The following is a 13942-nucleotide window of genomic DNA, read 5'->3' on the forward strand; positions in this document are numbered from 1 at the left end:
AGGTGTGTGGTATGCCAATATTGCAACCGGTAGCAATAGCTTGCAGATTTCCAGTTTTCTTGTGGAGCCATATTTTTTGTCTTGACTGCCATTTATTTGAAACCATTTATTAAACCCAAGCAATAAGGAGTCACTTTATTTTGATACTTCAGTTCTAGCCAACCCCAAGTATCTACACTGGAATGTAGATTAGAGGGTGAGGGCCAGAGATCAAGAGATTGGAGTTCTAACCAGCCATGTTTCCCTAGACGAGTCAGTTCCTGCTTTAGGGCTCATTTCACTATTGGTAAAATTGGAGGTGGGACAGATTGGCCCAGATTTTTTGATTAGTCCAGAAATCTGTGACTAGAGTTCTGCATTCCTTAACCTCTAAATTATGAGAACTCTTCCTAAAGAATCTTAATGATAGGTTAGATATTTGAAAGAGAAAAATTTACCTTGAGAGGACTTTCAGAGCCTGTTGATATTATTTATTTCTTTTTTTTATAGAGAGGGTAATTTTCTGTGTACCTTTGGGTACAAGTGACAGGTATTAAGCGATTGTGGCCAATCAGAGGCTTGTTTGTATATTAACTTAATAGAATTTAGTTTCCTGGAATACAGTTTAATAATAGGAATATGAAACATTTATTTGATTCTGTTTTCATAATGTTTATTTCTTCCTGGTGTCTTCCCCTCAACCCTTTTTTTACACATGATTTTATATTTGGGTTATCAGATTAATCCCAAGTACAGCTCTCACTTTATTTTTCTGCTCAAAAATCTTAATAGCTTTCTGTTTACTACAATATAAAATACAAACTCCTGGAGTTCCCATTGTGGCGCAGTGGTTAACGAATCCGACTAGGAACCATGAGGTTGCGGGTTCGGTCCCTGCCCTTGCGGAGTGGGTTAACGATCTGGCGTTGCCGTGAGCTGTGGTGTGGGTTGCAGACGCGGCTCGGATCCCGCGTTGCTGTGGCTCTGGTGTAGGCCAATGGCTACAGCTCCGATTGGACCCCTAGCCTGGGAACCTCCATATGCCGCGGAGAGCGGCCCAAGAAATAGCAACAACAACAACAATAACAACAACAACAACAACAAAAAGACAAAAAAATAAAAATAAAAAATAAAATACAAACTCCTCATGGCATACAAAGTCCCATACCACCTGACCCAGTGCGACTTCCCATCCTTGTTCTTCTTTACTCCACAGACTTCCAAGCCCACTGTTCTTTCTTTAAATGCCCCCAAAATGTTCTGGCTCTGTGCTTTGTCTCTCTGATTCTTCCTTCCTGTTTCTCCTTGTTCCGATTCTAACTATTCTTAAAGTTTAAGGCCAAGGTTCTGCCACCGGGTTTTCTTGATCTCTCCCAACTGTAGGCAGTGTCTTTTTTCCGAACAGCTGTGGCAACATATTTGCATCTCTCTTGTAGCAGTTATCCCTTTCTATTCTATATGACAGATATATTTTTTCATAGCTTATCTTCTTCACTAGATAATCAGCTTTATGAAGTCAGAAGCAATATCTGTTTCATATTTATAGCCTTCAAGTACCTGTCACATAGTAGTCCCTCTACAAATGTTTGTTTGATGAATAAATAATATCAGAGTTACCATGGGAAATTTCTCATTTATATCATCTACCTACCTACCTGCCTATCTATTCTGTAATTTCTCAGCTTATGTCTGATTTCAGTGAGGAAAATCAGGGGGAAAAAGAAAAATGAGAAAGGTATAGTATCTTAAGCTACAAGTTTAGCATGTAATTAATATCTAGTTCCTTTCCTTTAAGCACTGTACTGTAGTCAGTTTTCCAAAGTGGTTCAGGTTCACATGAGTTTGTGTACTATGATGTTCAAATGTTTGCTAAAATAAAGCTGATGCAACTGTGTGAGAAAGATCAACACTAACTCTGCAGATGCAATGTACAAATTTTAATCCAGTGAGGTGAAGAATTCACTTGAGGCATTGCTACATGTAGGGTAGTGAGAAAAGTGATAGCCTTGTTTTCTTTTTCAGGGGGGTGAGAATGGCAAAGTACAGCCATTCAGTAGAAAACGTGCACCTGAATGAGGACAGTTAGATCACTGGCCATACAAACACAAATATATTAAAGTGGTTATATATTTACATATAAATATATATAATATTATAACATGATCAATTATGTAATATTTATATATTATATGATATATATTTGTATGTATAAAAACTGCTTTATTCACTTGTATACCTTTTGTGGTATTTGTTAATTTTTAGACAGATTCTTTAAGATTTATCCTTTTTTTATAATTTTTTTTTTATTTTCCCACTGTACAGCAAGGGGGTCAGGTTATCCTTACATGTATACATTACAATTACATTTTTCCCCCACCCTTTCTTCTGTTGCAACATGAGTATCTAGACAAAGTTCTCAATGCTATTCAGCAGGATCTCCTTGTAAATCTATTCTAAGTTGTGTCTGATAAGCCCAAGCTCCCGATCCCTCCCACTCCCTCCCCCTCCCATCAGGCAGCCACAAGTCTCTTCTCCAAGTCCATGATTTTCTTTTCTGAGGAGATGTTCATTTGTGCTGGATATTAGATTCCAGTTATAAGTGATATCATATGGTATTTGTCTTTGTCTTTCTGGCTCATTTCACTCAGTATGAGGGTCTCTAGTTCGCTCCATGTTGCTGCAAATGGCATTATGTCATTATTTTTTATGGCTGAGTAGTATTCCATTGTGTATATATACCACATCTTCCGAATCCAATCCTCTGTCGATGGACATTTGGGTTGTTTCCATGTCCTGGCTATTGTGAATAGTGCTGTGATGAACATGCGGGTGCACGTGGCTCTTTTAAGGAGAGTTTTGTCCGGATAGATGCCCAAGAGTGGGATTGCGGGGTCATATGGAAGGTCTATGTATAGATTTCTAAGGTATCTCCAAACTGTTCTCCATAGTGGCTGTACCAGTTTACATTCCCACTAACAGTGCAGGAGGGTACCTTTTTCTCCACACCCCTCCAGCACTTGTTATTTGTGGATTTATGAATGATGGCCATTCTGACTGGAGTGAGGTGGTATCTCATGGTAGTTTTGATTTGCATTTCTCTTATAATCAGCGATGTTGAGCATTTTTTCATGTGTTTGTTGTCCATCTGTATATCTTCTTTGGAGAAATGTCTACTCAGGTCTTTTGCCCATTTTTCCATGGATTGATTGGCTTTTTTGCTGTTGGGTTGTATAAGTTGTTTATATATTCTAGAGATTAAGCCCTTGTCAGTTGCATCATTTGAAACTATTTTCTCCCATTCTGTAAGTTGTCTTTTTGTTTTCTTTTGGGTTTCCTTTGCTGTGCAAAAGCTTTTCAGTTTGATGAGGTCCCATGGGTTTCTTTTTGCTCTAAGTTCGATTGCTTTGGGAGACTGACCTGAGAAAATATTCATGATGTTGATGTCAGAGAGTGTTTTTCCTATGTTTTCTTCTAGGAGTTTGATGGTGTCCTGTCGTATATTTAAGTCTTTCAGCCATTTTGAGTTTATTTTTGTGCATGGTGTGAGGGTGTGTTCTAGTTTCCTTGCTTTGCCTGCAGCTGTCCAGGTTTCCCAGCAATGCTTGCTGAATAGACTTTCTTTTTCCCATTTGATGTTCTTGCCTCCTTTGTCAAAGATTAATTGACCATAGGTGTCAGGGTTTATTTCCGGGTTCTCTATTCTGTTCCATTGGTCTGTGTGTCTGTTTTGATACCAGTACCACACTGTTTGGATGACTGTGGCTTTGTAGTATTTCTTGAAGTCTGGGAGAGTGATGCCTCCTGCTTGGTTTTTGTTTCTCAGGATTGCTTTGGCAATTCTGGGTCTTTTGTGGTTCCATATAAATGTTTGGATTGTTTGTTGTAGTTCTGTGAGAAATGTCCTGGGTAATTTGATAGGGATTGCATTGAATCTGTAGATTGCTTTGGGTAGTATGGCCATTTTTACAATATTGATTTTCCCAATCCAGGACCATGGAATAGCTTTCCATTTCTTTACATCTTCTTTGATTTCTTTGATGAAAGTTTTATAGTTCTCGGCATATAGGTCCTTTACCTCCTTGGTCAGGTGTATTCCAAGGTATTTGATTTTGTGAGGTGCAATTTTAAAAGGTATCGTATTTTTGTATTCCTTTTCTAATAGTTCATTGCTGGTATACAGAAATGCAACTGACTTCTGAATGTTCATCTTATATCCTGCTACTTTGCTGAATTTGTTAATCAGTTCAAGTAGTTTTGGGGTTGAGTCCTTAGGGTTTTCTATGTATAGTATCATGTCATCTGCATACAGTGACAGTTTGATCTCTTCTCTTCCTATATGGATGCCTTTGATTTCTTTTGTTTGTCTAATTGCTGTGGCTAGCACTTCCAAAACGATGTTGAAGAGCAGTGGTGAGAGTGGGCATCCCTGTCTTGTTCCAGATTTGAGTGAGAAGGCTTCCAGTTTTTCCCATTGAGTATTATATTTGCTGTGGGTTTATCATAAATGGCTTTGATTATATTCAGGAATGTTCCCTCTATACCCACTTTGGCGAGGGTCTTGATCATGAATGGATGTTGGACTTTGTCAAATGCTTTTTCTGCGTCTATTGAGATGATCATATGATTTTTGACTTTTTTTTGTTAATGTGGTGTATGATGCTGATTGATTTGCGTATGTTGAACCATCCTTGTGAACCTGGGATGAACCCAACCTGGTCATGGTGTATAATTTTTTTGGTATGTTGTTGGATTCGGTTGGCTAAGATTTTGTTGAGAATGTTTGCATCTATAGTCATCAATGATATTGGGCGATAGTTTTCTTTTTTGGTGGTATCTCTGTCTGGTTTTGGAATGAGGGTGATGGTGGCATCATAGAATGTCTTTGGGAGTATTCCTTCTTCTTCCACCTTTTGAAAGAGTTTAAGGAGGATGGGCACCAGTTCCTCTTTATATGTTTGATAAAATTCACCTGTGAAGCCATCTGGTCCTGGACTTTTATTTGAAGGGAATGATTTTATGACCTCTTCAATTTCATTTCTAGTGATCGGTCTGTTCAGTTGGTCTGTTTCTACTTGAGTCAGTTTTGGCAGGCTGTAAGATTCTAGAAAATTGTCCATTTCTTCCAGATTGTCAAACTTGTTGCCATATAGTTGTTCATAGTATTCTCTTATGGTTTTTTGTATTTCTTCTGTATCCGTTGTGATTTCTCCTTTTTCATTTCTAATTTTGGTTATTTGGGTTCTTTCTCTCCTCTTTTTAGTGAGTCTGGCCAGGGGTTTGTCAATTTTGTTCACCTTTTCAAAGAACCAGCTCTTGGTTTTATTAATTTTCTCTATTGTTTTTTGAGTCTCTATTTTATTGATTTCTTCTTTGATCTTTATAATTTCCTTCCTTCTGCTGACTTTAGGACTTTTTTGTTCTTCTTTTTCTAATTCATTTAGGTGGAGGGTTAAGTTGTTAATTTGAGATCTTTCTTCTTTTTTGAGAAAGGCCTGTATTGCTATAAATTTCCCTCTGAGCACTGCTTTCGCAGAATCCCACAGATTTTGAGCGGTTGTGTCTTCATTATCATTTGTTTCAAGGTAGTTTTTAATTTCCTTCTTGATTTCCTCATTGACCCATTGGTTTTTTAGTAGCATGTTGTTCAGTCTCCATGCAGTAGGTTTTTTCTCTTTCCTTTTCCCATGGTTGATTTCTAATTTCATGGCATTGTGGTCAGAGAAGATACTTGAGATAATTTCTATGCTCCTAAATTTATTGAGATTCGCTTTGTGTCCCAATATGCGGTCGATTCTTGAGAATGTTCCATGAGCATTTGAGAAGAATGTGTATTCTGCTTTTTTTGGATGTAGTGTCCTGAAGATATCAATGAAGTCTAACTTTTCTATTGTTTCCTTTAGGATCTCTGTTGCTTTATTAGTTTTCTGTCTAGAGGATCTGTCCATTGATGTGAAGGGAGTATTAAGGTCTCCTACTATGATTGTATTCTCATCAATATCTCCCTTTATGTCTGTTAATATTTGTTGTATGTATCTGGGTGCTCCTGTATTTGGGGCATATATGTTGATGATAGTAACATCCTCTCCTTGGATGGATGCCTTAATCATTAAGTAGTGTCCTTCTTTGTCTTTCTTTATGTCTTTTGTTTTAAAGTCTATTTTGTCTGATATGAGCGTTGCGACTCCTGCTTTTCTGTCATGTCTATTGGCGTGAAATATTTTTCCCCACCCTTTCACTTTCAATCTATATGTGTCCTTTGTCCTAAGGTGAGTTTCTTGTAGGCAGCATATTGAAGGTTTTTGCCTTTTTATCCACTCAGCCACTCTGTGTCTTTTGATTGGGGCATTCAGTCCATTGACATTTAAGGTGATAATTGATAGATGATTATTTATTGCCATTTGAACCTCGTGTTCCAGTTGATTCTATGGTTCTCCATTCTTCCTTTCTTTTTTTTGTTTTGGTTGGATGGTCTCCTGTTATTATCTGCTTGAGTGTATTTTTTTTCATTTTTTGCAAATGCAATATTTGCTTTTGGCTTGTGGTTGCCCTGTTTTTTAAATATGCTAACCCCTTCCCATAATTGTGTGTTTTAGCCTGATGGTACTGTAAGTTCAAACACTTCATTACTATATTAAAATTAAGAAGAGAAACATACAAACAAACAAACAAAAAGAGTTATTTATTTCCTAACATCCCTTGCCCACATTTTATGGTTTTGATGACTCTTTTTTATTTTTTCTTTTTAATTTTATTTTGTTTGAAGCATGTTCATGATTAAATCTGTATGCTGGCTTATTTGAGTGACTGCTCTCTGATTGTGGTTTCCTCAGTCCTAGTTCTTCTTCTTTTTTTTTTTTCTTTTCTTTTTTCTTCCCTTTCCTTCCTTTCTTTTTGGTTTAGAGAAGCCCTTTCAATATTTCCTTTAACCTGGGTTTTGTGTTGCAGTATTCTTTAAGTTTTTGTTTGTTGGAAAAAATTTTTATTTCCCCTTCTATTTGAAATGATATTCTTGCTGGATAGAGTATTCTAGGTTGCATATTTTTTCCTTTTAACACTTTAAATATCTCTTGCCATTCCCTCCTGGCCTGTAGTGTTTCTGTAAAGAAGTCAGCTGATAACCTTATGGGGCTTCCCTTGTAGGTAACATTCTGTTTTTCTCTTGCTGCCTTTAGGATCCTCTCTTTATCACTAACTTTTGCCATTTTTATTATGATGTGTCTTGGTGTGGGTCTGTTTGGGTTCAGTTTGTTTGGGGCCCTCTATGCTTCTTGTATCTTGAACCCAGTATCCTTTAGATCTGGGAAGTTTCCATCGATAATTTCTTCAAATATATTTTCCATCCCTTTATCTTTTTCTTCTCCTTCTGGAATTCCTATTATGCGTAGATTGGCCCACTTTATATTATCCCATAGGTCTCTTATATTGCTTTCCAGTTTTTTGATTCGGTTTTCTGTCTGTTGACCGGATTGAGTGATTTCCATTATTCTATCTTCCATATCACTGATTCATTCTTCTGCATTATTCATTCTGGTTTTTACTGCCCTTAGTTCAGTTTGCATCTCTGCAAATGAATGTTCTAGTTTTTCTTGGCTCCTCCTTATATTTTCTAGTTCCTTTCTGAGGGTATCTGCATTACTGTTCATATCTTCTCTTAATTCCTTCAGTATTTTCACTATTTCTCTTTTGAACTCCAGGTCTGTCAGACTGCAGAGATCTGTTTCATTGTTGACTGTTTTAGGTGAGTTCTCCTGTTGGTTTGACTGGGGGTGGTTTCTCAGCTTCTTGCTTGTTGTTTTCTTTCTCCTGAGGGAGTTGTACTCTCCGTTATCAGGCAGTGTTTGCCTTGTCACTGCCGTGGAATATTTCCTGAGGGCTGGCATTGTTGGTCAATCTTTTTTGAGGCAGTGTGGCTTTTCTGGAGTGTTGATGGGGCTAACAGTGTTTCTTTGAAGCAAAGGAGGACTTCCTGAAGGCAGACAGGACTGGGAGGCCCACACCACGATGGTAGCAGATTTCAGTTGGTCATGCAGAGCTTGCTCTGGTGTTTTTAGGCTGTGGGGTTCTTGCAGGGGGTTGGTGGTGTTGGGCAGCTGTTTCTCAGGAGTGCAGCACCCCCTGGGGGCTGGAGCAGCTATCTGGGTCTCTGAGAACCTAAGAGGCTCTTCCCTAGGGCAGCCCAACTCAGAAGGTCGGCCTGAGAATGTAGGCGGATCTTTTCACAGTCTGGCCAAGCTTGTTGCAGCTTTTCTGGGCTGCAGGGGCTCTTCCAGGGGGCTGGTGGTGCTGAGCAGCTATTCCGTGGGAGTGGGGCACCCCCTGGGGGCTTGGGCAGGTAGCAGGGCCGGGAAACCCAAGAGGCTCCTCCCCAGGGCAGCCTGACTCAGAAAGACCGTTTGAGATCTTTTCCCGGCTTGGCCAAGCTTGTTGCAGCTTTTCTGGGCTGCAGGGAGTCCTGCCTGGAGCTGGCAGTCCTATGCAGCTGATCCACTAGGGCACCCCCTGGGGGCTTGGGCAGGTGGCAGGGCTGCTGGAAACCCAAGAGGCTCCTCCCCGGGGCAGCCCGACTCAGAAAAACCGTCCGAGAATTAGGCAGATCTATTCACTGCCTGGCTAGGCTTGTTCTAGCTTTTCTGGGCTGCAGGCCTTTTCTTGGGGGCTGGTGGTGTTTGGTGCTACTCTGCGGAAGTGTAGCCCCTCCAAAGGGCAAGCAGGCCTGTGCAGGGACAGCCCCTGCGGTGGTAGGCTTCAGGCAATTGTTGAGGCCAGCCCTCCTGGATGGCAGGCAGCCCCAGGTTTGGCGAGAGTGTAGGGGGTGGCGGGGGTGGGGAGAGAGGATGCACTGGGAAGCACAGCTTTCAGCTAGGTAGCGGGCCTGTAAGCTTGCTGTGGCATGGGGGGTATTCTATGGGGACCCACCCCTTCTTCTCTCCCCTCCCCAGCATGGGCGCAGACCAGGCTCTTCTCCCAGGTTCCCTCTGATGCGGCTTTCCACTTCCCTGCCCCTAGAGTATTGCTCCCTTCCTCTGCGACAGCTTTGTTTTCTAGTCTCCCAGGCAGTCTCTGCCCCGTCAAATGGTTTCTACACCTCCCAAGCAGTTTCGGCTCCGCCCCACCCCCCCATCCCGTTCTGGGAGACTAACCTCTGGAGCCAAGGTCTCGGTGCCCAGCCCCCACCCAGGCGTCTCAATTTTTGGTGACTGTGCCCGTAGTTCAGATGGTCTGTTCGTTTCTTGATCGGCTTTTCCGTACTCCAACTTACTGCTACACTCTTCTCTGCATCTGGAGATTCCTCCGGTTCGTTTGATCTTTCCCCCGAGTAGGTGACTTTCCAGGGTGCGGGATCCCTTTCTCCTCCTCAGTTCCCTTTCGGGAGCGCCCGTCCTGCTCGGATTCACCTTCTCTCACTCTCCTCTTTTCTCCCGTTCTGCCCAGTAATGTCACGAACTTCTTGCCGTTATTGGAGTTTAGGTTCCTCTGCCAGCGATTGGTTGCTGTTCTGTGCGAGTCGTTTATTCTGTAGATGTGCTTTTTTTGTTGTGTTTGTGGGAGAGGGCGAGCATGTCCCCCTACTCTTCCGCCATCTTGTCCTCGTTTTTAAGATTTATCTTAAGAACTTCATAACACATACTTGAAATATATCTATTTGAATTATAAAGATAATTTCCAAATATCAACAAACATGAAAAAGTTAAAGAAAAAAATCACAAACAGAAATGACCATCAACTGTTGAATGCATAAACAAAATGTGGTATACCTATGCAATGGAATACTACTCATTCCTGAAAAGGAATGAAGTGCTGATACATGCTATAACATGGATAAACCTCAACACTATTAAGTAAAAGAAGCCAGACACAAAAGGCCATGTGTTATATGATTGAATTTACATGAAACTTCCACAATAAGATAAGAAAATCTGTAGAGATAGAAAATATATTTTTGGTTGCCAGTGGCTGAGAGGAAGGGGCAATGGAAATGACTGCTAATTGATATGGGATTTCTTCTTGAGGTGATGAAGATGTTTGGCATTAGATAATGGTGATAGTTACACGACACTGTGAACACACTAAAAACCACTAAATTGTACACTTTTAGAAGGGTGAGTATTATGGTATGTGAATTATATCTCAATCAAAGATTGTACACAACAAGAAGGTTTTCCAGAGGCTTTGTCCAGCCAGCACTGAGAGTAGAGAGATGACAGTCACTGAGAGGAACAATCTTCAACACTCTCACGTAATGGTTACTATGTTTTATGGTAACTGAACAGAGATCTGCTTACTGCTGCTTCTCTGCTTGTCTGGGCTAAATAGGAAAGCCACAGCTGCTATATTGCAGTGAAATAAAAGCATTCATTTATATATTGGCATATAGTTTTTCAAGTACTTTCATCCTTATTAGTTCATTTGATTCTCACATTTTATATCCAAGCATACTTACATTTTATACCTATTTATAATTGTTCATCTATCATGAAAATGGAAAAAAGTCACTTCTTATAAATGAAATAGATGTTTTACTCTTCTCTTTCTAATATATTTATTCATATAAGTTCAGTTCTCCTGACTTTTACTTATTTGTTGTTCTTCATATTTCTGATTTCCCAGTCTTTATTTTCAGGATGGCAGTGTGGTTCATCTTTCTCCTTCTGAATAAGATCCATAAGTTTTTTTCTTTGAATCTGTAATTCACCTCTTCCTGTCCCCTAATCTTGACTAAGTGACTCCAAAGATATTTAGTTATAACCCATGCAATGGTAGTTGCTACCCCATTCTGAACATTTTTATTGGAGAATCATTGTTTTTAAAACATCTAGTAAGACATTTTGGTTTGATATTATATTTAATATTAACTATATTTATTAATTTATTTTCCTTATTTTTGGCCACACCTATGGCATATGGAAGTTCCAAGACCAGGGATCAAACCCATGCCACAGCAACGACCCACAACAGTGACAACACTGGATCTTTAACCCACTGTGCCTCAAGGGAACTCCAATTCTCCTTGTTTTCTATAGCCTCTTAAAGATTATTTCGATACTCAGATTTATTGTTTATTCTTTTATAAATATACAGCTCCTTTAAGAGTTCCTTGATAATTTCCTATCACATTTTTTAGATCCTCAATCTTTACATCCCATTGATAATCCTTCATCATTCCTTTTGGAAAGGTATCAGTCTTTTATATTTACAAATCATCTTTTTTTTTTTTTTGGCAGAATTTGCTATTTCATCTTGAGCAAGGTGGGATCTGAGGCTTGGTCTCTATTGCATTTTATTCCCTTTCAGAGTGAGTGTGCATTCTATGCATCTTTAGCACTGTTGTATTCCTTTTTGTGTCCTATTTATTATTTTGTTGGCATCCATACATGTTTATATTGTTCATTCTTTACATGTTTTAGTGCTCACATTCCCTTTTTGTCAAATGATGCCATTACAGATATAATTGCATAACAACACCTCCTTTTCATATCTTCCCCCCAGATTTTTTGGATTTGGTCAATACTGTCTTGTGAGAAGGTCTACACACCTTAACACCAGAAAGACCTATAATCACAAGAAGCCTTCTTTCCTCATTTTTTTTCTTGGAGAATAGGGATTGGGCTCATGTGGCAAAGTAACATCCTTACCTATTTTGGCATTTTACCTGGTACTTTCCAGCTCTTCATAGTCTTAAAGAGAAAATCATCACAAGATTTTTATTTATCTAAACAAAACAAATAGTCTTCCGATGACCTTCCTTTGGTATTTTAACCCTTCTCTCTCCAGTCCCTTTTTTTTCCCCCTAACCCTGTACCATTTGATTACAGATCTGAATTCTTCATTGGACTACAAACTCTTTAGAAGACAAAAGCTAGATTGTGTTTTTGATACCTTCCACATCCTAAGGCTGCGTCACTAGCAGCACAACTGAGAAGTCAGTAACAGCCATGCTCTGGGGCTGTGAGCTAAACCAATAGAAGCAAATTTGGACCTTTTAAGCCTTGAAGGAAGGGAAGCAAAACTGGAAGCTGTTGCTTAGTATGATTTGCTTGGGGGAATAGCCAAAGAGAAGATGAACATTGTGGAGATCTATCCCCAGCAAGCCAGGAGGGCAAGAAGACATAACCCATCGCCATTGCACCTATCCTCCCCAGGTACCATGATAGATTGGGGCTTTCTCCTTCAGTTACTTTTCAGCTCCAGACTGCCTCTGGACCTGTGTTCTTCAGTGGCCAGGAATGTTTTGACACTTCCAACCTGCCCTTCATACAGGAGCTCTAGGAGGAGGAGGAAGAGGAAGAAGATGATAATGTAGATGTGTCCCTAGAGGAGGTGATTTATGTCAAGTCAAGAGGCTCGTACCCCAGAAGCAGATGAAGTTTGAAGAGGAAAAAAAGGTGGAAAAAGAAGAGAAGAAATGAGACACAGTTTTAAAACAAGAGTCCTGTGAGGAATACCAAACCTACACTCAGACCTAAAAAGCTGGGATCCAAGAAATGAGCCAGGAATGGCCTGGCTACAGCAACCAAGACAGAATCTGCAAGTGGGCCTTCCTCAGAGTGTGCTACAGACTTAGGGTGCCCCCCACCAAAGTCTCCCAAGGTGACCAAGGTGTTGTGGGAGGTGCAATACAAAAGCCCATCACTCCAGATATCAGATTTCAGCAGGACCAGGAGAGAAGAACCCTGACCTCAGAGCCACAGTAAAGTTTGCTTTACCAGGAAATTTTTTAAAAAGTATACAATACTGGAGTTTCTGTTGCGGCTCAGCAGTAACAAATCCGACTAGTATCTATGAGGATGTGGGTTCAATCCTTGGCTTTGCTCAGCAGGTTAAGGATATGGTGTTGCCGTGAACTGCAGTGTAGGTCACAGACGTAGCTCAGATCTGGCATTGTGTGGCTGTAGTGTAGGCTGGCAGCTACAGCTCCGATTCAACTCCTAGCCTAAGAAATTCCATGAGCTGCAGTATGGCCCTAAAAAAACAAACAAACAAAAAGCATACAATATTTAGCACAGTATACTTTACATTATAATGTTTCAGCAAAATATTGTTTTGTTTTATTGAAGTATAATTGATTTATAATGTTGTGATAATTTCTTCTGTACATCAAAGTGATTCAGTTATACATGTACACATACCCATTCTCTCAGATTCTTTTCCCACATAGTTTATCACAGATTATTGGGTAGAGTCCCCATTATACAGCAGGTCCCCATTGTTCAGTCATTCTACATTCCTCAGTGTGCATATGCAAATCCCAAACTACTAGTCCATTCTTCCCTCCCTGCCCTGTCCACTTTGGTAACATATAAGTTTGTTTTCAAAGTCTGTGAGTCTATTTCTTTTCTGCAAGTAAGTTCATTTGTATCCTTTTTTAAAATTCCACATATAAGTGATATATAGTATTTGTCTTTCACTGTCTAACTTCACTTAGTATAATAATCTCTAGGTCCATCCATGTTGCTGCAAATGGGATTATTTCATTTTTATGGCTGAGTAATATTCCATTGTATATATGTCCCACATCTAACTTTATACCTAAAGCAACTAGAGAAAGAAGAAAGTATTTGATAATGAGATGTAAAAAAATATTTTCTCTCAAGTTCATCAGGTAGTTACTTCTCACTTCCCACCATTCCACTTAAACTTCTGTCTTACTTTTTTCGCTTTTTCAGTTTTTCTAACACTTTTTCTGCAGAACTGCATTATTGTGGGTACAGGGTTGTCCTTTGGGTGATGGAAATATCTTGGATCTACTTAGAGGTGATGGTTGCTCAATATAGTGAATGTGCTAAATGCAACTGAATTGTACACGTTTTTAAAAAAGTTAATGTTCTGTGAATTTCACCTTAATTTAAAAAATGCACTACTTGAGTTAGTAACAGAGACCCTTTGGCTTGTAAACAGTCTCACCCTGTCTTTTAAAATGCTGCTAATGCTTTTCTTTCATGGATTTAGCTATTTCACCTTTCTC

At 39.6% G+C, this 13942-nt stretch overlaps 1 pseudogene; it reads left to right on the forward strand.

The window, feature by feature from the left end:
• The window catches only part of LOC125128465 (nucleoplasmin-2-like), a 121053-nt pseudogene extending 108374 nt beyond the window's left edge, over window positions 1-12679 (forward strand).
• Window positions 12680-13942: the final 1263 nt, after the last annotated feature.

This window comes from Phacochoerus africanus, chromosome 5, assembly GCF_016906955.1.
Source record: "Phacochoerus africanus isolate WHEZ1 chromosome 5, ROS_Pafr_v1, whole genome shotgun sequence".
Classification (NCBI taxonomy): Eukaryota; Metazoa; Chordata; class Mammalia; order Artiodactyla; family Suidae; genus Phacochoerus; species Phacochoerus africanus.